We start from the raw sequence: 24,136 nt of genomic DNA, 5'->3' as shown, positions 1-24,136 counted from the left end.
TAAAATTAAGATAAAATGAACAACCCATTTATTTGCCATTTGGCACCCTACATTAATTGCTAAGGCCTGTTTCACACTTCCGTTTTTTGACGTCAGTTAAAATCCTCCAGTTTTAGAAAAAAAACGGATCCGCCCCTTTTTTGGCGGATCCGTTTTTTCCCCCCATAGACTTGCATTAGCAGCGGATTTTGACTAACGGTTGTCCGTTGCATCTGTTCTCGGACGGATCCGTTTCATTTTTAGCGGATCCCGGGCGGAGCAGACTCTGAAACTTTTTTTGCAGCGACGGTCCGCTTTTTGCAAATGCGCATGCCCGGAAGATTTCCTCAAAGAAGGATTTTAACCCTGAATATCATTTTGGCAGCAGCGTAAAATATCTCTCTCCCTCTCTCTCTCTCCTCCAGACACGGTTCCTTTAAATTTCCTGCCCTTTGCAACTTTGGCGGATCCGTCCAAAAAACGGTCCGCTGACATCCGTTTGTTCAAAAACGGAAATGGATCCATTTTTTGCATCTTTGGCGGATTTCAAGTGATCACAAATAACGGAAATGTGAAACAGGCCTAACCTGGTAAACATCACAGCACCTGTGAAGACCACATCCCCCCATGGACGTTTACCGTACCATTGAAATTAGGATCAGGCTAGCATGGAATGATCACCTCGCTAGGTGCCTCAGAGCAGTCTCATTGGGTATCTATGGTGCTATTATGCTGCTGGAATCAACAGGAACATTATAAGAGCTAACATATCTGTTAGGCATTATGGAGATGCTCTACTCAGTCAACTCTCTGTAGTCCTCCACTTGCCTACATTTTCATCCAATCGTGCCAACATCAGTTACACAGTCACTGCCTTTCACAAAATCAGCGTTCTCTTCTCATGCTGCTGTCATAATTGTCATCGTCTAATCCCCATGAAATAAAGACAACATAGAAAAGATTAATTCAAGGGATCTAAAATCGTCAAATCTAAAAAATAATTAAAAAATACATCATTTTCTAAAATTTTACAAAGGAAAGAGAAACCTTTACTCTTAACAAATATTATAAAAGTTTTTTTTTATGTTTCAGCATAATGTATTTCATTTTAGCACTCATTATAAATACCAGACACTGCATGAAATTAGCATAGAAGCCGGTTCATAATCTTTAGAATAGTAATGAGATTAAAAAAAACACTTGGTGGTATTCCGCTATTAATATCTGATCCCATCAGCGGTCCACAAATCATAAATTGTTCCTCCATCTGTTCACGATTTGTCCTTGCTGTGCTGCTGTCAGCATAATAAAAGTAAAACTGGAGGTGACGGAGTAATTTAATGCTGCTTATGTTTCTTTAGATTTGCTGTGTCAATACATTTGTAGATAAAGCAAATAAAACAATCAGCGAAGAAAAAAAACAAGCATTCAACTTTTTTTTTTCCAGAGATGTGCCGGGTTTTTATACCTTTTCTGTGAACTCTGAATAAAGTGTTTTCTGTTTGATGATTTATTGAAAACTTGACAAAGTGACTTTTGAGTAGACTGCACATTAATACCATTATTTCGACATTAATGGTACTTTGAAAACTTTGCTATCCCATAACTTTCTTAGACCATGTGCACACATTGAGTATTTGATGAGATTTTTACTTCAATAATGTGCTTTCACGTTGTGTCACTGCACCCATTCAGTGGCTCATATCGGGGCTTATGTTCGAACCTCCCACAAAACTGAATTTGGAAGCATGCTCCGACGGGCCATAGACTATAATGGCGTAGGCAGAGCGAACATGAGCTCTGCCGTGCATCATTTTTGAAGGTGGACACTCAGACGTAGTAGACTGTGTCTGGGTGTCCGTCTCCAGTAGGTGCACACGCCCGATAATAATGCACGACAGAGCATGCGTTCACTCTATCGGTACCATTATTGTCTATGGCCCCGTTTGTGCATGCGCTCAAATCCCGCTTTGTCGAAGGTTCAGGAGTAAGCCATGACAGGACCATCTAACGGTTGCTAAAATGCATTGTGAAAGCACCCTAATCCAAAACCAGAAGTGGAACTGTCAGAGGAGAAATATAATAGAAACACGTCACCACTTGTGCATTTTCTACCCACTCCTGGTTTTGGCTTACAAATACTGAGGTAATAAACTCACCAAATATTCGATGTGTGCATGTGGTCTAAGGCCAAGTTCACTTTGCTTCTTTTTCACACATCAGTGGCTCCATTGACTCATCCATCTGAAGCACTGTAAAAAGGGATTTGGGGGAACCACTAATGGAGCCATTGACTATAGCAGATGGAGTCACCTTGTGCTCTGTGTGACCTACTTTCCCACCAGTGTCCTCCTTTTGAGGTGGAACAAAAGCGCAGTTGACAAAGCTTTCATGCCGGCCCAAAAAAAGGTGGACACTGCTGAAAGGAGGTCACACAGAGCACAAGGTGACTCAGTCTGCTTTATTAAACTCAATGGCCCCATCGGTAGTTCTGCCTGAATCCGGTTTTTCAGGAGATACTCAGATGCTTCAATGTAAAACATCAGAAGGACTGAGTCAGTCTACTGTCGGTAATGTACATGTGGATTTTTTTAATAACGGTAGTCTAGAATAGCCCCAATAGTCAGCGTGAAAATATAATTTTTTTAAATATTTTTAATATAGATTGTGATATGAAAAATAAGACAAAAAAAGTACATTTAACATAAAACTTTATTTAAACATTGAGTCATTTTCTGATTACACATTCCTTTTAATCAATAGACTGAACTCAAACTATATGTCCCATATATTCTATAATTACATATTTTAGAAAAATGACTGAAATTTTTGGTTTTATTTTGTCTCATAGTAGAGCGGACCTGTCCTTATACTATATTGTCCTTTCATAAAGCAGTGAAGTGCACTGAAACATTACAAGATTTTGAAACATAAGCCCCAATAGATCAAGACCTGTGACTTTTTTTTTGCTGGTCTTGACAGGACGTGGTGGAGCCAGGCTCTCCTGATTCATGAAAGGGTGCACCACGCCAGAAATCTTACTCAAGTCTGGTACTGGAGATTTTTGGCTTAGAAAACACCACAGCTTGTCATAAATTAGATGAGCGATGACTTCATGCCCCTCCACGTCTCATTTCCGTCCCAGCTTCACCCATTTCCACAGAGCTGGGAAAAACAGGTGCGAAAATACCAAATGTCGCAAAAATATGACAACTTTTCAAAGCTTTTACACAAATTCTTGGGTCTGCTTTGATAAATCGAGGCCATAGTTTCAATGATTTTCTTCCTTGTTCTTTGAATTTACAAGACCACTATTTCATAATTGCACGATTTTTAGGAGCTTTTGGTAGACATTGTCAAGCCCATTGATGTCATCATCCTCTAAAGCTTAATGCTGAGTGTTTGTGCGATAAAATGATTAGTATTTGGACATTCCAGCTGTTCCCTTCTTTACAAATGTTCTATCACTACTTTATATCCCTACTTTCACCCTTAATGACATTACTTCCATTTTAGCATTTTTACAGATGCAAGTAGGTTGAGGGATGAGCTATGATGCTATATAGTGAAGATATAGAGAGCGAAGCTACTGTATTGTTCAGATCATTTTTAGCTTATCACCTTGAGGAACATATTGAAATATGGTAATTAATCTTCCAGTGACCTACATCAGTTCTCTAATGTGAAAGCTATACAGAGGTGGGGAATAATTACGTGCATTGTGTTAATGGAGGAAGACTTTGGAGATATATTACAGGCTAAAATTATATTTCCTGAACATACTTGCTGGGTGGGGACCCTTCTAAGTTCACGTTCAGAGCAATCATAGATGGTTTACCCGTCTGTAAACATTTTATTATGAACTGAATGGAGTCAAGGTAATCAATTTGAGGCAAAATGATTTCTGCTCAAATATTACAAAACATATGTTTACTTGCAATTAGATTCAAGCAAAGCCAAAAAGATGGTGGCCAGCCAGCCAGCCTTTGCTGGATGCCAATGGGTTGTGTAGGGTCTACTCACCTCCCTTCACAATTAGCGAGGTGAGCATGGGAACAGAGAGGAATATGCCCCTGTGGACTTCTACGCTAGTAACTGCTTGGGGCCGTCTGGCCACTGGGTGCTTTATCAGTGCTCTAACAGTATGGGGCAGACTCAGGAGCTGAGTCTGCTCTATACAGCACAGGTGCTAGCTGAGCTGTGATATATAACCACCAACACCAAACAGTACCTGATAAGTAGAAGCTAGGTCAGATTGCAACAGTTTAACCTCTAATGTGATAGCGGCAGTTAACTGACTTCAGCATGACGGCCATCAATTCTCAAGGCCATTGGCACCCTGCGTGATCCAATCAGTTGCCAATGCAGCTAGGAACCCCCCTATGTCCACCATGTGGAATCTCCTATGAAACTTAACTCGCGGTTGGTCTTCTTAAGAGTTCATCAGCTTCACAATACACTGCAATACTATAGCATTGCAGTGTATTGCATGGACGATCCAGCATTCGCAGGTTCAAGTCACCTAAAAGGACAATGTAAAAAATGTAACAAAATCTATAAAAAAATATAAAAAAAATGTAAAAGTTTAAATCACCCCCTTTTCACCAAACTTAATATAAAAAAATAAAAAAACAACATATTTGATATTGTTGCATGCATAATTGCCTGAACTAATAAAATATGAATATATTTATCCTGTAGACTGAATGCAAAACTTGAAAAACAAATTGAAATGACTGAATTCGCATTTCCAAATGATGCAATAAACGCAAAAATGTATTAAAAATATCAAAATGTATATACTGTACCTAAAAGTGGTATCAATAATACGCCACCTAAACAACCAAGAACAAGCCCGCACATCCCCATCTTTAGAAAAGTATTAGTATCTTACATCAAATCCAATATTTACATATTTCTCTCTTATAGTGTCCTAATAATCCTATATTACAGTGCAAAAATCATAACATTATTATACCCAAATGCTGTCATACAGTCCATCAACACTGCCATGTTCATAATACAGCCACAAAGTGACTGTATTATGCTGTCATACATAGTGAATACACTAGTCATGTCTTCTATTATTGTAGTGGTTGTCATTTTTATTTTCAATCTGGCCCAGACGATAATAACTTCTTATTTCAGCTACAACTTGGGTCTGCAAAATTTGCACCTAGAAATAATAATATTCACTGTGTCCTTGAAAAGATTGTTCTTCACACTGTACACCTATAAAAAAAGTTCATACAGTGCCTTCTAATATAAGTCATAATGCATACGGTGCAGCTTTGAAAATAAGCAAGCCCTACACCCAAGTAGAAGATACTCACCTGTACCAGTTCCTGATGTCATCAAATGATACAGGTCTGGAGTTCGGCTCCTGATTAGCAATGTAGGTGGGGTGAACACATTATTACTGATGTCTGTAACACGCCTTAACACCCACAATCAGCGGAGAGTGCCTTACATCCTAAGGATGTGGATACATTTGAGTGTACGGAGGACTGATTTGGGAACCCCTCCCCCAAATCAGCTGTTATTTTAACAATTGCCAGTATAGACACTATATATGATGGAAATGTAAACCAACACTTTAAAGGGGTTTCGACAAGTCCTTAAATGACCAAGTCCTTCAAGTAAAATAAGAAAAACTTATACTCACTTCCTTCATCGTCGCCATTCTAGCGCCAGGTATTTTGGTGCTCACGTTGTTGTGTCACGGGAGCTCTGCAGCCAATCACTATCTCATCAGAGTGGATGTCTGCTCTGATGGACTATTGATGAGTAGCAGGCGATTCGCGGCAGGTGATTGGCTGCAGCACTGGCGTGACCTAGCAATGTCATAAAAGGGCCGAGAGAGGCTAACATTAATGCAACAAGCTTTTCTCATTTTACTCAAGCCATTCGGCATTTACGAAGGGGTTGGCCAAGTAGTGGACAAGCCATTTAATTCTGAACGTGTTCCTAAAATCATCATGTGAGCAAAGCACAAAAAAATGATGTAAAAGATGTTATACAAGAGGAAAAGGAAAAAAAAAAGGAAATCAGCGGACATCAACTACTTTTGCATCATACAAGCATGAAACAGTTGTATTATCTTTAGGTATCCAAGAGGAAAATAACTTAAGCCAGAATAAATGTATACACATGGGATACAGCATATGCAGATGATATTAGAATTCATATTGCTTTATACATAATTCATACATGACTACATAGGGGGAGATTATTTACATACTCTGCCTTTGTAATGAAGGATTGTACACTTTTCACCTTAAAAATAATATAAAATGTCAAGCAGGGTTTTACTTATCATAGTTGACTGCCTTTCTTCATCACACAGCACGAACACTTGCTCACGCTGAAGTTATATATTCAGCAAAACTTTCAAATCAAACAGAGCAATTCTGAGGTCAGCCCAGGGGCGGCACTGACAGCTTGGTGCCCCTGTGCAACAAATGTATGTTTTCTGTAATATATTTTTCACAGCTGTTTTTCCTCTCCTGATATCACTCCCCCAGCCGACATGTACCGCATGTGCCAATAAATCAAGCTTTATTCACACCAGATCATGGAGTGCGGTCTCTCTTTCCTTTTGGATATATTCGCATTGTGGATTTCCAGACCAGCACCCGAAGCTGCCAGCATCAACTGCTCCGGATACCGCACACCACCAGAAGTTACATGGTAACAGCAGTGCCGTCAGCGTTTTTCTCTTTCTTCACATGTTATAATAATAATAATACCTAATAAAAGAGGAAACTATGTAATTAAGGACTGTGCTATACATAACGTAGTAAATAAGCACATTATACACTAAGGGACTGCGCTATACATAATAAGTGAGTACATTATATACAAAGGGACTGCGCTATACACAATATATTTCTGTATTCTTGTGACGTGTTGGTGTAGTGCTCGATTTCTTTCTCGGACAGCATACAGACCAATTGAGTATGTCCTCAAAATCAGCTCAGAACAGGACATGCTCTAAGTCTCACAGATCTCATTTTTGGACTCTTGATTTTTATGAACATGTGAAAGGATCTGTAAAATTCATGTGCCGTCCGATAAAACAATCTGGGAGCGAACAGACATTTCACACAAATTTGAGAATGTAGGGTAAGGGATTTTACAAATACGAGATGTACTAAAAATACTACAGTATAAATACTTACATCCAGTGACTGCTGACGTTTCGTCTGATCAGAGCCGCTTTCTATTGTTTCTTCTCCATCTGGTCAGACCTTCAAGTTGACATCGCCCAGCTATGACTTGTCTTGTCACGATGATCACATCACTGCAGCCTTGAAAATAGCAGGGTCACATATATCATATACATATGTTTGTCTCCCCCACACTGCGCCCCAAATACAAAATATGTTCCCCACCATTAGTATATAATTAGCTACATTCAATGCAAATGTCTTTTCCCCTTTACCCTCTTCTGTCCCACTTCCAATAAATTATAAGTCCCTGATAGCGTCTTCTCCCAACACACAATTCAGTATGATACTATCAGTGACTCGTCATCTTCCCCCACCACCCAATTCATTTAAATCCATATTAATTGTTCTCTTCCCCTTCAACATATTTATTATAATTCCCTGAAGTCACTGTTCCTCTCCTTAAGGCCCTTTTACATTTAGCGATGCACCAGCGATCCGACCAGCGATACGACCCGGTCAGGATCGCTGGTGCATCGCTAAATGATCGCTAGTGAGCTTTCACACAGAAAGATCTCACAGCGATGCAGCAGCGACGCAGCGGACGATACTCACCTTTCACACTCAGGGATCCTGACGTCCTCCCGCCCGCCTCCACGCGTCGCTCGTCGTCACAGCAGGAAGCCCAGCAGGAAGCAGACGACGAGAAATGGAGCCGCCCGATCAGCGATGGACAGCGCGGGGACGTTTTAGCGTCGTTTTAGCGATATTGCTAGCGATATCGCCATGTGTAAAACCCCCTTTACTCCCAGAGGCGTATCAAAAGGGGAGCAGGTGTGACAGTGACAGGGGGGCAGACAACAGGGGGTGTGATAAAGGTGTCTCCCTGATATCTGCATTTTGCCGCCCACCAGGCTGGTAGCTGGCCATTCTCTGAGCCTGCTGTCAGCTTGACAGCCATCATACAGAAGGTGCAACTCACCGGCTACCAGAGATCAATTGTACCTTCATGTTTCAGACACAAGAACATTTGAAGCTCTGACATGTGATCACACTGCTGAGGTCACTTGCCGGCGATTGAATAAGGTTGGTGATAAGTGCTCCAGTGAAGCTTAAAGGTACTGTCACACTTAGCGATGTACCAGCTAAGATATGACGCGGTCAGGATTGCTGGTACATCACTAAGTGGTCGCTAGTGAGCTGCCACACAGGCAGGTCTCACCAGCGATATCGCAGGGGTCGGGGGTCGCTACTTACCTGTCAGACGAGGCGATCCTGACGTCCTCCTGCCCGCGTCCACGCATCACTCGTCGGCGCCACAGGAAGCTGACGAGAAACGGTCCAGGACGTTCTCGCGCGATCAACGATAACCAGGGGGGGAGCGGTCGGAGGTAAGTATCAGACATAGCGATATCGCTAGCAATATCGATATAACGTCACAAAAACCAGTGACGTTACAGCGATATTGCTAGCGATATCGCTTAGTGTGACAGGCCCTTAAGACAGAAGATTTAGAGAAACTGGTGGGGGGATTTAGTGAAGTGGGGAGGTGGGGAAGATTTAGTGAAATGACAGTTGTGGAAGATTCAGTTAAATGGGAGAGTGGGGGGGTGGCAAGATTTAGTGAAATGTGAGAAGATTTGAGAACACTGTTTGGGGAGCCAGAGAAATTTGAGGACACAGTATTACATGCAAGGGGGAGATTGTGGGCTTGTATGAGGAAACAATATAAGGGGTTGGGTGCAGACACAGTATGGTGAATGGGGGGATGGGTGCGGGCACAGTATGAGGAGCAAGGGGAAGAATGTACAGTATATGGAAACAGTATGGGTAGTCGGGGATGTGTGAGAAGGCAGTATGCAGAGCAAAGGGGTAAATATATGAGGCGACATTATGGTTAGCAGTGGGGCTGTGAAAGCAGACAGTATGAGGAGGGGGAAATGTGTGAAGAGACTATTGTGTGGAATACTGTGAGGAAACAGTATGGGAGGAGAAAGTGTGAGTGGTCATAGAATATAGACTGAGTAATGTGTGGTGGGTAGCATGGGGGACAGTATAACGGCAAAGCCAGGAGGAGATAGACAGTATGCTAAGGAAGGAGAGTGTGATGAGTGGGCACAGTATGGAGACTGGGCCCTATAGGGGGACTCAGTGTGATAGGAAATTGTAAAGAGGGGGCCCAGAATGGAAAGGAAGCAACAGTGTGGTGGGCATGTACCAAAAGAGGAACAGTGTGTGGGTAATATTTTCTGCAGGGAACATAGTGAGGGGCAATTATTTATTCAGAGGCTCAGCGTAGGGCAGATATTTTTATTCAGGAGCATTATGACACTGCTATTTTTAAGCATATCTTGTCGGGATGTGCTGCAGAAGACTGGAGAAGATGGAGGTCTGCAGAGAGGAGGTTTGGCTGTAAAAAGGCATCATGTAGTCTGGACAAGATGAAGAAGAAAAGAAAGAGAACGACTCCAATCAGAGACATCATCTATAAGGTACCTGGATGTACCAGTAAATGTTTTTTTGTGATACTGACTAATTCTCATCAGTACGGTGGTTCCTGTATGCTCTGCAGCTTGATGATGACTGGTAACAACAACTCTCAGTATCTCCTTGCCATTATTAAGGACGTACTAGAAATTGTAGGTTCATGCGATACTCATGCATATGGGTCTGACCTGACATTACAATTGATGTCCCATGTACTGATGTGTTTACGTGATACACATCTGTCTTAATAAAGTGTTGTGTCATCTGAGAAGTTAGGGGTTACTATGTTTTTACTAATGTTAGGACTTATTAAAGGGGTTGTCCAAGTTTCTTATGAGACTGCAGTCATTCTATGTAACTGTAGACTTGTTAATTCTCACATTGCGTCAGGTTTCTGTGGTGCCAGCAGTGAGAGTGGGAAGTCACAAAACTGCAAGTATGCGATTTGCATATAAAACGCTAAAAAAGAGCATGGACTCCAAAAATCATACATTGATCTGCTTCCGCCAGGCAAAAATATGTATTACTGACCATGAGGTTTCTAGTTTAACATTCTGATCAGACTGTATGAAGGTCACTGTCACGTCACGGCGAACCTCTCTGTGGATCCTAACTTTTATAGCCTTAAAGGAGCAGCGGCATGCGCTAACAACCGTCACAGCAACAATGCACCAGAAGGGCAGGTGGCAAGGTGCCTCAGAGCACCCATATTGCAAGACTGAGTCCCCATGACTCCAGACTGCACCATCCCACAAGTACACATCCACAGCAACAATGGCAACTATGCGATTTTCATACATGGGGTCACGTGTTGACCAGACATGTGTGCCGTGCATGCACTGTGAGAATTCAGAAGCCTGCAGCCACCAAGAGTGACTACAGACTTTCATCTCAAACCTGGACTAGCCCTTTAATTATAAATTGAAGCCCTGTAGTATGCCAATGCTAATGTAATATACTCACTGTCAGGATTCAGCTCAGCTTGCTGGTTCCAGCAGTAATCACATGGCAATCTCACTGATATGCAATCGTCACAGTTATGGTCACGTGACAACTAGCTTTTCATTTTGGTTTCCACTGAACTTTGTGAGAATTAGGGAGAGCAGCTCGTCGGCACATGACTGTAATTGTGTAAATCACATATGTGCTTGTTGGAGGGGGAGATTCACCAAACTGAACTCTTGTCCCGAGTGCTGGAAAACTGAGATGCCTTGTCTTTGCTGCAAATGTTAAGTTTACCAGAGTATTTGTCTGTTCTCTGCTTTATCTGTGTTTCCTTTTCTTACTTTTGACTCTGCAAAAACTCTTACTGTTTCTCTTATTCATTCTCGTCTCGACTATTGTAACTCTCTTCTAATCGGTCTCCCTCTTACCAAACTCTCCCCTCTCCAATCTGTCTTGAATGCTGCAGCCAGGATCATATTCCTCACCAATCGTTACACCGATGCCTCTACCTTGTGCCAGTCATTACACTGGCTACCCATCCACTCCAGAATTCAGTATAAACTTATTACCCTCACCCACAAAGCCCTCCATGGCTCAGCACCACCCTACATCTCCTCCCTTGTTTCAGTATACCACCCTACCCGCGCCCTCCGTTCTGCTGATGACCTGAGGTTAGTATCCTCAATAGTCAGAACCTCCCACTCCCGTCTCCAAGACTTTACACGTGCCGCGCCAATTCTTTGGAATGCACTTCCCAGGTCAATACGATTAGTCCCCAATCCCCACAATTTTAAGCGTGTCCTGAAAACGCATTTATTCAGACTGGCCTATCGCCTCAACACATTAACCTAACCTATCCCTGTGTGGCACAGCCAAAAGTTTTACCATAACCAGGTTCCCAGCATCATGTTCCCACATGCTTTATGCATCCATTAGCCCTCTGTGTCTGCACTGTTACACACTTAACATTATGGCTGGTCCATACAATCAGAGCAACTGTTACCACCCACCTTTCGTGTCTACCTCTTTCCTCATAGACTGTAAGCTTGCGAGCAGGGCCCTCACTCCACTTGTTGTTTGTTATAATCTACTGTATGTGATTATTGTTATGCTGTAATGTCTATTGTCTGTACAAATCCCCTCTGAAATGTAAAGTGCTGCGGAATATGTCGGCGCTATAAAAATAAAATTTATTATTATTATTAATTTGCTCAGCTAATTAACCAGCACACTGCTGTGTGGAAAGGAAACTGGGCATATAAGCATTGTGACACTGCAAACTTAGATGTCATGATTAAGGGTCAGGGGTGAACCTAGACTCTCTGCTGCTTGGGGCGAACAGCAAAGTGACCCCCCCTTCCCCCCCCACACAAAGTAGATTTTCATACCTATCCTGTAAAACTCAGTACAATAGTGGACATTTTGATTTAGAGAAATAGAAAAAAAAGGTGTCCAAGCACAAGGATGTCAGCGCCATCACACGCACATACAAGAACAACACAGAAGTATCCAGAACAAGGGTCATTAACGGCAATGGTAGGCCTGGCACAGGGCCGGACTGGGACAAAAATGCAGCCCTGCCACACAAATCCCACCAGCCCACAAACTATAGCACTCATCAGTGAATTTTTGCTATACTTTGTCGTCCCCATATCACTCTCTTAAAGGAGTTATTTGAAGAGCCACATGTGAATGGCACCACAGTGCGTATGATCGACCACAGCTCCATTACATGGTGCTCTTCAAAGCTATGTTTCCCAGGATAATGGGGGTCCCATCGGTCAAATCCACAACAAACAGAAAGTCATCCCCTATCCCCACATAATGCTCCATACAGTATTATGGGCCCCATACTGTATATTACTTCATACAGACAGTATAATGGGCCCCATATCTTTCTTCATACAGTACAATGGGCCCCATATATTACTTCATACAGTATAATGGGCCCCATATATTACTTCATACAGTATAATGGGCACAATATATTACTTCATACAACATAATGGACCCCATATATTACTTCATACAGCATAATGGACCCCATATATTACTTCATACAGTATAATGGGCACCATATATTACTTCATATAGTATAATGGGCCCCATATATTACTTCATACAGTATAATGGGCCCCATATATTACTTCATACAGTATAATGGGCACAATATATTACTTCATACAGCATAATGGATCCCATATATTACTTCATACAGCATAATGGGCCACATATATTACTTCATACAGCATAATGGGCCCCATATATTACTTCATACAGTATAATGGGCCCCATATATTACTTCATACAGTATAATGGGCACAATATATTACTTCATACAGCATAATGGACCCCATATATTACTTCATACAGCATAATGGGCCCCATATATTAATTCATACAGTATAATGGGCACCATATATTACTTCATACAGTATAATGGGCACCATATATTACTTCATACAGCATAATGGACCCCATATATTACTTCACACAGTACAATGGGCACCATATATTACTTCATACAGCATAATGAGCCCCATATATTACTTCATACAGTACAATGGGCCCTATATATTACTTCATACCGCATAATGGGCCCCATATATTACTTCATACAGTATAATGGGCACCATATATTACTTCATACAGCATAATGGGCCCCATATATTACTTCATACAGTACAATGGGACCTATATATTACTTCATACAGCATAATGGGCCCCATATATTACTTCATACAGTATAATGGGCACCATTTATTACTTCATACAGTATAATGGGCCCCATATATTACTTCATACAGTATAATGGGCACAATATATTACTTCATACAGCATAATGGGCCCCATATATTACTTCATACAGTATAATGGGCACCATATATTACTTCATACAGCATAATGGGCCCCATATATTACTTCATATAGTATAATGGGCCCCATATATTACTTCATACAGTATAATGGGCCCCATATATTACTTCATACAGTATAATGGGCACAATATATTACTTCATACAGCATAATGGATCCCATATATTACTTCATACAGCATAATGGGCCACATATATTACTTCATACAGCATAATGGGCCCCATATATTACTTCATACAGTATAATGGGCCCCATATATTACTTCATACAGTATAATGGGCACAATATATTACTTCATACAGCATAATGGACCCCATATATTACTTCATACAGCATAATGGGCCCCATATATTAATTCATACAGTATAATGGGCACCATATATTACTTCATACAGTATAATGGGCACCATATATTACTTCATACAGCATAATGGACCCCATATATTACTTCATACAGTACAATGGGCACCATATATTACTTCATACAGCATAATGGGCCCCATATATTACTTCATACAGTACAATGGGCCCTATATATTACTTCATACCGCATAATGGGCCCCATATATTACTTCATACAGTATAATGGGCACCATATATTACTTCATACAGCATAATGGGCCCCATATATTACTTCATACAGTACAATGGGCCCTATATATTACTTCATACAGCATAATGGGCCCCATATATTACTTCATACAGTATAATGGGCACCATTTATTACTTCATACAGTATAATGGGCCCCATATATTACTTCATACAGTATAATGGGCACAATATATTACTTCATACAGCATAATGGGCCCCATATATTACTTCATACAGTATAATGGGCACCATATATTACTTCATACAGCATAATGGGCCCCATATATTACTTCATACAGTACAATGGGCCCTATATATTACTTCATACAGCATAATGGGCCCAATATATTACTTCATACAGTATAATGGGCACCATATATTACTTCATACAACATAATGGACCCCATATATTACTTCATACAGTATAATGGACCCCATATATTACTTCATACAAAATAATGGTCACCATATATTACTTCATACAGTATAATGGGCACCATATATTACTTCATACAGCATAATGGGCCCCATATATTACTTCATACAGTACAATGGGCCCTATATATTACTTCATACAGCATAATGGGCCCCATATATTACTTCATACAGTATAATGGGCACCATTTATTACTTCATACAGTATAATGGGCCCCATATATTACTTCATACAGTATAATGGGCACAATATATTACTTCATACAGCATAATGGGCCCCATATATTACTTCATACAGTATAATGGGCACCATATATTACTTCATACAGCATAATGGGCCCCATATATTACTTCATACAGTACAATGGGCCCTATATATTACTTCATACAGCATAATGGGCCCAATATATTACTTCATACAGTATAATGGGCACCATATATTACTTCATACAACATAATGGACCCCATATATTACTTCATACAGTATAATGGACCCCATATATTACTTCATACAGTATAATGGTCACCATATATTACTTCATACAGTATAATGGGCACCATATATTACTTCATACAGCATAATGGACCCCATATATTACTTCATACAGCATAATGGGCCCCATATATTACTTCATACAGCATAATGGGCACCATATATTACTTCATACAGCATAATGGGCCCCATATAATTCTTCTACCCATACCCCGCTGCTCTGGTCTCCTCAGTGTATTCTGATCCTCTACACTGCTTGGCACAGGGACCATTAACTTTACGTATATAATTGTCCACTTGGACTGATAGTAATAGTGATTTGTTTGTACCCTGTTGTCTGGGGCTGGCCCACTTTATGGGGGTGCTCAGGGCATATGATTTTACACCAGCAAAAAGTATGAGAGGCTCAATGTGACCAGTGCCACCTAGTTTCCTACCCCTCTTATTCTACTGGTACTGTGGGCACACTGACTGGTATTGAGGAAAAGAAAGAAAGAACAGAGAGAGAGAAAAAAGAAAGCAGAGAGAAAGAAAGACCAGAGAGAGATAGAAAGAGGGGAAAGAAAGAAAGAAGAGAGAGAAAGAAAGAGGGGAAAGGAAGAAACAACAGAGGGAAAGAAAGAAGGGAGAGAGAAAGAGAGGAAAGAAAGAACAGAGAGAGAGAGAAAATAAAAGAAAGATTAGAGAGAGAAAGAAAGAACAGAGAGAAAGAAAGATTCTATAAAGATACTATAGCAGCCCAGCTCCCATTGTAATGCCCACCTGAGCCTCCCGATGCAGGACATATCATGATCCGCTCACATGGCTGGCATCCCCGAGTCCAATGCGATCCCGCTGTCCACGCTGTTGGAGGAGGACACGGTGATGGATCTGAAGCATTCCCTGATGTGCCTCCATTTTTCCGTCACAATCTCCTCCCGAAATTACCTAATTTCCGGTCAGCTTCTAGCACATCACTTTCAGTGGAATGTCACGTGTGAATTTTAAAGTGCTCCTCGGGGCTCCGTCGTGTACTTCTGTGTCCGTCGGAAAAGTAAGCTCCCGGCTGGGGCAGTGGGGCAGACTCTCTCTCAAAATCAGAACTGTCCCGCTGGGAGGTATGAATGCTCCCAACCATACATCTTGTACACGTATGGCTCCGCACACCTCACACACACACGGTTCCGCTTTTTATGCCTCGTACACACATGGCTCCACTCTGTACACCTTGCACACACATGGCTCCACTTAGTACACACATGGCTCCACTCAGTAAACCACGTACACATGCGGCTCTGCTCCGTACACCTTTTACACTTGTGGCCACGCTCTGTACACCTTGTACACACAGGGCTCCACTCCGTAAACCTTGTACACATGCGGCTTTGCTCAATACACCTCATACACATGCGGCTCTGCTCTGTACACACACGGCTCTGCTCTGCTCCGTACACACACGGCTCAGCTCCGTACACTTCGTACACACAGGGCTCCGTTTTGTACGCCCCAAACACACACGGCTACGCTCCGTACACCCCGTACACCCGTGGCTCCACTCCATACACACACATCTCCGCTCCGTACACCTCGTACACATCTCCGCTCCGTACACCTCGTACACATCTCCGCTCCTTACACCTCATACATGCATGGCTCCGCTCCGTACACCTCGCACATGCGTGGTTCCGCTCCGTACACCTCGCACACACATGGCTCTGCTCCGTACACCTCGCACACGCGCGGCACCGCTCCATACACCGTGTACACACATGGCTCCGCTCCGTACACCTTGTACACACGTGGCTCTGCTCCGTACACCTCCCACATGCGTGGCTCTGTTCCGTACACCTTGTACACACATGGCTCTGCTCCGTACACCTCGTACACACGCGGCTCCACTCCGTACACCTCATACACACGCGGCTCTGCTCCGTACACCTCGCACACCCGTGGCTCTGCTCCGTACACCTTGTACACACATGGCTCCGCTCCGTACACCTCACACACAAGCGGCTCTGCTCCATACACCTCACACACAAGTGGCTCCGCTCTGTACACCTTGTACACACATGGCTCTGCTCCGTACACCTTGCACGCGCGCGGCTCTGCTCCGTACACCTCGCACAGGCGCGGCTCCACTCCGTACACCCCGTACACACACGGCTCTGCTCCATAGACCTCGTACACACGCGGCTCCACTCCATACACCTCGCACACCCGTGGCTCTGCTCCGTACACCTTGTACACACATGGCTCCGCTCCGTACACCTCACACACAAGCGGCTCTGCTCCGTACACCTCACACACAAGCGGCTCTGCTCTGTACACCTTGTACACACATGGCTCTGCTCCGTACACCTCGCACAGGCGCGGTTCCACTCTGTACACCTTGTACACACATGGCTCTGCTCCATACACCTCGCACAGGTGCGGCTCCGCTCCGTACACCTTGTACACACATGGCTCTTCTCCGTAAACTTCACACACGCGTGGCTCTGCTCCATACACCTCGTACATGCGCGGCTCCGCTCCGTACACCTCATACACACATGGCTCTGCTCCGTACAACTCGCACACGTGGCTCCGCTCCGTACGCCTCATACACGGGCGCCTCCGCTCCATACACCCTGTACATGTGCAACTCTGCTCCGTACACCTTGTACACACATGGCTCTGCTCCGTACATTTCGCAAATGCGTGGCTTTTCTGCATCCACCCTGTAAACCCCCCTGACCACACACATAAACTCATCCAGCACCAAGGCAACCAGCACAGAAGAGTCCTGCACACACCAAGAGCTGTGCCACAGGACCTGTAATGAGGTCACAGGAGGGGAGGACTCAGGGGTCACATGATCAGGGGTAGCAGAGCGCATAATGCTGCCCCCTGTGCACAGCATCTGCCTGCTGCCTGAGGCGGCTGGCTCAACTCACCTCATTATAGGTGCGCCCCTGTTAAGGGTGCTATTCCACCAGAAACACGTTGATATGGCATTTTCATCTTAAATTAGGCTGATGCTTTTATCCTCAACTAGTCACTTTGCATAGTGAATAAAATATTGGCTTCACTATATCGTTGAGCTGGATATTTTCCTTTTTGCAAAACTGAGATACACCTGTTGTGTCCCATGAATGGAACAACCTGTTATGTACTCTCTATGTTATGCATTGCATTCTGCTGTTGTTAGGCAGAAGCCCTGTTCCTTAACCCCTTCACTACCAAGGGTGGTTTGCATGTTAATTCCTGGGCCAATTTTTACAATTCTGACCACTGTCCCTTTATGAGGTAATAACTCTGAAATGCTTACATGGATCCCGGTGATTCTGACATTGTTTTCTCGTGACATATTGTGCTTCATGTTAGTGGTAAAATTTCATTCAAATAACTTGCGTTTATTTGTGAAAAAAATGGAAATTTGGCGAAAATGTTGAAAATTTCGCAATTTTCCAACTTTGAATTTTTATGCCCTTAAATCACAGAGATACGGCACACAAAAAACTTAATAAATAACATTTCCCACATGTTTACTTTACATCAGCACAATTTTGGTACCAAAATTTTATTCTGTTAGGAAGTTATAAGGGTTAAAAATTGACCAGCGATTTCTCATTTTTGCAACACCATTTTATTTTTAGGGACCACATCACATTTGAAGCCACTTTGAGGGGTCTATATGATAGAAAATACCCAAAAGTGACACCATTCTAAAAACTGAACTCCTTAAGGTGCTTAAAACCACATTCAAGAAGTTTATTAAACCTTTAGGTGCATCACAGGAATTTTTTGAATATTTAAAAAAAAAAAATGAACATTTAACTTTTTTTCACAAAAAAATACTTCAGGTTCAATTTTTTTTATTTTACCAAGGGTAACAGGAGAAATTGGACTGCAAAAGTTAATGTGCAATTTGTCCTGAGTACGCTGATACCTGATATGTGGGGGGAACCACTGTTTCGGCGCATGGCAGACCTCAGTAGGGAGGAGCGCCGTTTGACTTTTTCAATGCAAAATTGGCTGGAATTCAGATTGGACGCCATGTCGCGTTTGGAGAGCCCCTGATGTACCTAAACAGTGGAAACCCCCCCAAGTGACCCCATTTTGGAAACTAGACCCCCCAAGGAACTTATCTAGATATGTGGTGAGAACTTTGTACCCACAAGGGCTTCACAGAAGTTTATAACGTACAGCGGTACAATTAAAAAATCATATTTTTTCCATAAAAATGATCTTTTCACCCCCAATTTTTATTTTTGCAAGGGTAACAGGACCCTAAAAGTTATTGTGCAATTTGTCTTGAGTACGCTGATACCCCATATGTGGGTGTAAATGACTATTTGTGCGCATAGCAGAGCTCAGAAGGGAAGAAGCGCCATTTGACATTTTTGGCTAGAATTGAGATCGGACACCATGTCGCGATTGGAAAACCCCTGATGTACCAAAACAGTGGAAACCCCCCACAAATGACACCATTTTGGAATCTAGACCCCCCTAGGAACTTATCTAGATGTGGGGTGAGAACTTTGAACCCCAAAGGGCTTCACAGAAGTTTATAACATACAGCCGTACAATTAAAAAATCATATTTTTTCCACAAAAATGATCTTTTCACCCTCAATTCTTATTTTTCCAAGAGTAACAGGACCCTAAAAGTTATTGTGCAATTTGTCCTGAGTACGCTGATACCCCATATGTGGGGGTAAACCACTATGTGGGCGCATGGCAGAGCTCGGAAGGGAAGCAGCACCATTTGACGTTTTTGGCTGGAATTGAGATCGGACACCATATCGCGTTTGGAAAGCCCCTGATGTACCAAAACAGTAGAAACCCCCCACAAATGACACCATTTTGGAAACTAGACCCCTCAAGGAACTTATCTAGATGTGTGGTGAGCACTTTGAACCCCCCCAGTGCTTCACAGAAGTTTATAACACCCGGGCGTGAAAATAAAAAAACTTATTTTTTCCACAAACATCATCTTTTAGTCCCCATTTTTTTTATTTTCCCAAGGGTAACAGGAGAAATTGGACCCCAAAAGTTTTTGTCCAATTTGTCCTGAGTACGCTGACACCCCATATGTGGGAGAAAACTACTGTATGGGGACACGTCGGGGCTCGGAAGGGAAGTAGTGATGTTTTGGAATGCAGACTTTGATGGAATGGTCTGCGGGTGTCATGTTGCCTTTGGAGAGCCCCTAATGTACCTAAACAGTGGAAACCCCCCATAAATGACCCCATTTTGGAAACTAGACCCCCTAAGGAACTTATGTAGATGTGTGGTGAGCACTTTGATCCCCCTCAGTGCTTCACAGTAGTTTATAACGACCGGGCGTGAAAATAAAAATATCGTATTTTTTCAACAAACATCATCTGTTAGTCCCCATTTTTTTTATTTTCCCAAGGGTAACAGGAGAAATTGGACCCCAAAAGTTGTTGTCCAGTTTGTCCTGAGTATGCTGATACCCCATATGTGGGAGAAAACTACTGTATGGGCACACGTCGGGGCTCGGAAGGGAAGTAGTGACGTTTTGGAATGCAGACTTTGATGGATTGGTCTGCGGGTGTCATGTGCGTTTGGAGAGCCCCTGATGTACCTAAACTATTGAAACTCCCCACAAGTGACCCCATTTTGGAAACTAGACCCCCCACGGAACTTATCTAGATGTGTGGTGAGCACTTTGAACCCCCAAGTGCTTCACAGAAGTTTATAACGCCTGGGCGTGAAAATAAAAAAATCATTTTTTTCCGCAAAAATGATATTTTTGCCCCCAATTTTTTATTTTCCTAAGGGTAACAGGAGAAATTGGACCCCAAAAGTTGTTTTGTAATTTGTCCTGAGTAGGCTGATACCCCATATATGGGGGTAAAACACTGTTTGGGCGCATGGCAGAGCTTGGAAGGGAAGGAGCACCATTTGACTTTTTCAACGCAGAATTGGCTGGAATTGAGATCAGACGCCATGTTGCATTTGGAGAGCACCTGTCGAAACCCCCCAATTATAACTCCAACCCTAACCCCAACACACCCCTAACCCTAATCTGAGCCCTAACCCTAGCCCTAATCTGAGCCCTAACCCTAGCCCTAACAATAGCCCTAACCCTAGCCCTAACCCTAACCCTAGCTCTAACCCTACCCTAACCCTAATGGGAAAATGGAAATAAATACATTTTCTTTTAGTTTTATTTTTTTTCCCTAACTAAGGGGGTGATAACGGGGGGTTTGATTTACTATTTATGGCGGTTTTAATGCTTGGCGGCTGTCACACGCTAAAAGACGCTTTTTATTGTAAAAATAGTTTTTGCATCACCACATATTGAGAGCTATAATTTTTCTGTATTTTGACCCACTGAGTCATGTGAGGTCTTATTTTTTGCGGGACGAGTTGACATTTTCATTGGTACCATTTTCGGGCATGTGGCACTTTTTGATCGCTTTTTATTCCGATTTTTGGGACGCAGAATGAACAAAAACCAGCGTTTCATGAATTTCTTTTGGGGGGTTGCGTTTACACCGTTCCGTGTGTGGTAAAATTGATAAAGTGGTTTTATTCTTCGGGTCGGTATGGTTACAGCGATACCTCATTTATGTCGTCTTTTTAATGTTTTGTCGGTTTTTTGCAATGAAAACAATTTTATATAAAAAATAAATATTTTTGTATCGCTTTATTCTGCGAGCTATAACTTTTTTAATTTTTTCGCTGATGATGCTGTATGGCAGCTCGTTTTTTGCGGGACAAGATGACGTTTTTAGCTGTACCATGGATATTTATATGTGTCTTTTTGATCGCGCGTTATTGCACTTTTTGTTCGGCGGTATGATAATAAATCATTATTTTTTGCTTCGTTTTTTATTTTTATTTTTTAAGGGGTTCGCTAAAGGGGTTAACTAATGGGACAGTTTTATAGGGCGGGTTGCTACGGACGCGGCGATACCAAACATGTGTACTTTTATTGTTTGTTTTTTTTTTTATTTTGAAAAAATGGATTTATTGGGGAATATTTTAGTTTTTTTTTTTACTAATTTATTTAGCGATTTTTTTTAAATTATTTTTAACACTTTTTTTTTTTTACTTTATTACCTTGTCCCAGGTGGGATATCACTGTCCTGTGACAGATCGCTGATCTGTCACATCACAGATCACTGTGACAGATCAGCAATCTGTCACAGGCACTGCTGCAGACTTCCTCATGCCTGCGCTTTGCAGGCACTGAGGAAGTCAGCTCCCTACAGGCCCCCGAAGGCCCCCGTCGCCATCTTGGATCTGGGGGCCTGTAGGGAAAGAGACCCCCGCAGCAGCGCTGCACATTGCGCTGCCGTGGGGGGCTCAGGGAAGCACGGAGGGAGCCCCCTCCCTGCCGATGCTTCCCTTTAACCCCCGGTACACCGCGATAATGTTTGATCGTGGTGTGCAAGGGGTTAACGTGTCGGGGGCGGTCCGTGACCGCCCCTGACACATTGTGCCGGGTGTCAGCTGTGATAATCAGCTGACACCTGGCCGCGATCAGCGGCACTCACCACGTGGGCGCCGCTGATCGCTGTGACGTAATATTCCGTCCATGGTAATTAGGTCCAGGATCACATGGACGGAATATTACGTCCATTGTAGGTAAGGGGTTAAAGCAAGTCCCTTTTTCTCTCCTGTAGTTGATGATGTTAGCCTTTGCTCCTCCCTTCTTCCTATTTATCAGTTTTCTGTAGTCATCTTTGTATGTACATGTATACTTCTCTGTTTGGTATTACTCCTTCCACCTGCTGCATTGTACTTAAATATAGGATTTCAGAGAAATCAACTCTGTTTCTCCTGGACGCTTAATACAAGTCATTGTGGCCGAGTTGGAACTATCTGAGGACGCATTGCATGTAAGTACAACAATCATATAGTAGTGGATTGATGGCTAAGGATTTAGAAGAGTCAGGCTGTGTTCACACGTTGCTTTTTTTCGCGTTTTTACCAAATAAAACGCTTAAAACCGCTTAAAAGAAGCTTCCCATTCATTTTAATGAATTCCGCACTTTCTGTGATGCGTTTTTTCGAGGAAAAAAACGCATCACGGAAAAAAATGCAGGATGCTCATTAATTTCGTGGAAAATTCCACATTTCTAGCTACTTTCTATGTGACTGGGACCGCTCCATAAAAAAACGCATTAAAAACACGCGCTTTTTGCGCAAAAACCACACAGAAAACGCGCGGAAAACTTGCAGAAAAAAACACGCGTTTTCTGGGAAGGAGTCAGGTTGTCATGCAGAAATTTTCTGCATACATGTGCACATGGCCTCAGAATAAATCTGCTTACTCCTATACCACCCCAACCCTCTGCGAAACCCCTGCGCATTGTCCTCTGCCTCTGCATTGTGTATTTGAAAAAAAGCACACTTACCTTTCCATACATTCCCCCATGACATCACTTCTTTCTTTTTCACCGGGAACCTTCTAAATGCCACTTGCACGCCTGTGTCACAGAGAGAGCGCTGGGCAGGAAGCTGAGGATGGATTCCTGCAGCGCCACTTCTGTTTTTTACTGTAGGCAGTGGAGCTGAAGGGTCGTTATTATAGCACCTTTGCCACTAGACCAGAAGCAATTCTAACAAAAAGTAAAGTTAAAAAAATTCAGTTGTTATTAATAAATAGTTTAAAATGATTAGAAGATTAAAATTAGACAGGGCTGAACCTCCATGAAGCAGAGACACAACATGAAATCAAAGCAACATATATAAGGATTTCAGAACAAATCCTAAAATGTCAATATGTCATTATAAATTATGAGGAAGCCACTATATATCAACGAATAAATGATAACTTATGTGGTGTCATAAATGAAATTCAATAAACGATGGTATAATGAATCCAATTATGAAGCTAATAGATTGAATGGAAATCCATCCATATATCGGCCAAACCTGGTGACAGGTTCGCTTTAAGTAAAAAATAGCTGTAGAAACCGGACCTCGCTGTCCAATTAAAAATGATTGGACCTTGTACTCTTGCCCAACTTGAGTTTTACTTGGGCGCAATGATTAAACGTCAAACATCTCAGGATGGTAGTAAAAGTAATCACATCTCCTAAACACAGATCTATCCGATTATGCACCTGCATTATCATAACATAATATGCATGAAACTGTACAAAAAGTATAGATGCCCATTGTAATTTTGGGATATTCTAACTATCAGAAAAATAATTAA

At 42.3% G+C, this 24,136-nt stretch overlaps 1 long non-coding RNA gene across 1 annotated transcript; it reads right to left on the bottom strand.

Moving 5' to 3' along the window:
- Positions 1 to 2,673: 2,673 nt before the first annotated feature.
- Positions 2,674 to 23,517, bottom strand: LOC141088488 (uncharacterized). Its single transcript, XR_012231962.1, has 3 exons — positions 23,331 to 23,517; positions 7,161 to 7,289; positions 2,674 to 6,728 (listed from the first exon to the last, which is right to left on the bottom strand). It is a non-coding gene; the product is annotated as an uncharacterized lncRNA (long non-coding RNA).
- Between the last annotated feature and the right edge of the window lie 619 nt (positions 23,518 to 24,136).

Source organism: Dendrobates tinctorius, unplaced genomic scaffold (assembly GCF_039654945.1).
Source record: "Dendrobates tinctorius isolate UK_male_01 unplaced genomic scaffold, ASM3965494v1 ptg000039l, whole genome shotgun sequence".
Taxonomy (NCBI): Eukaryota; Metazoa; Chordata; class Amphibia; order Anura; family Dendrobatidae; genus Dendrobates; species Dendrobates tinctorius.
Note: the sequence above shows the minus strand (reverse complement) of the source record. Positions and strands in the feature narration are given on the sequence as shown.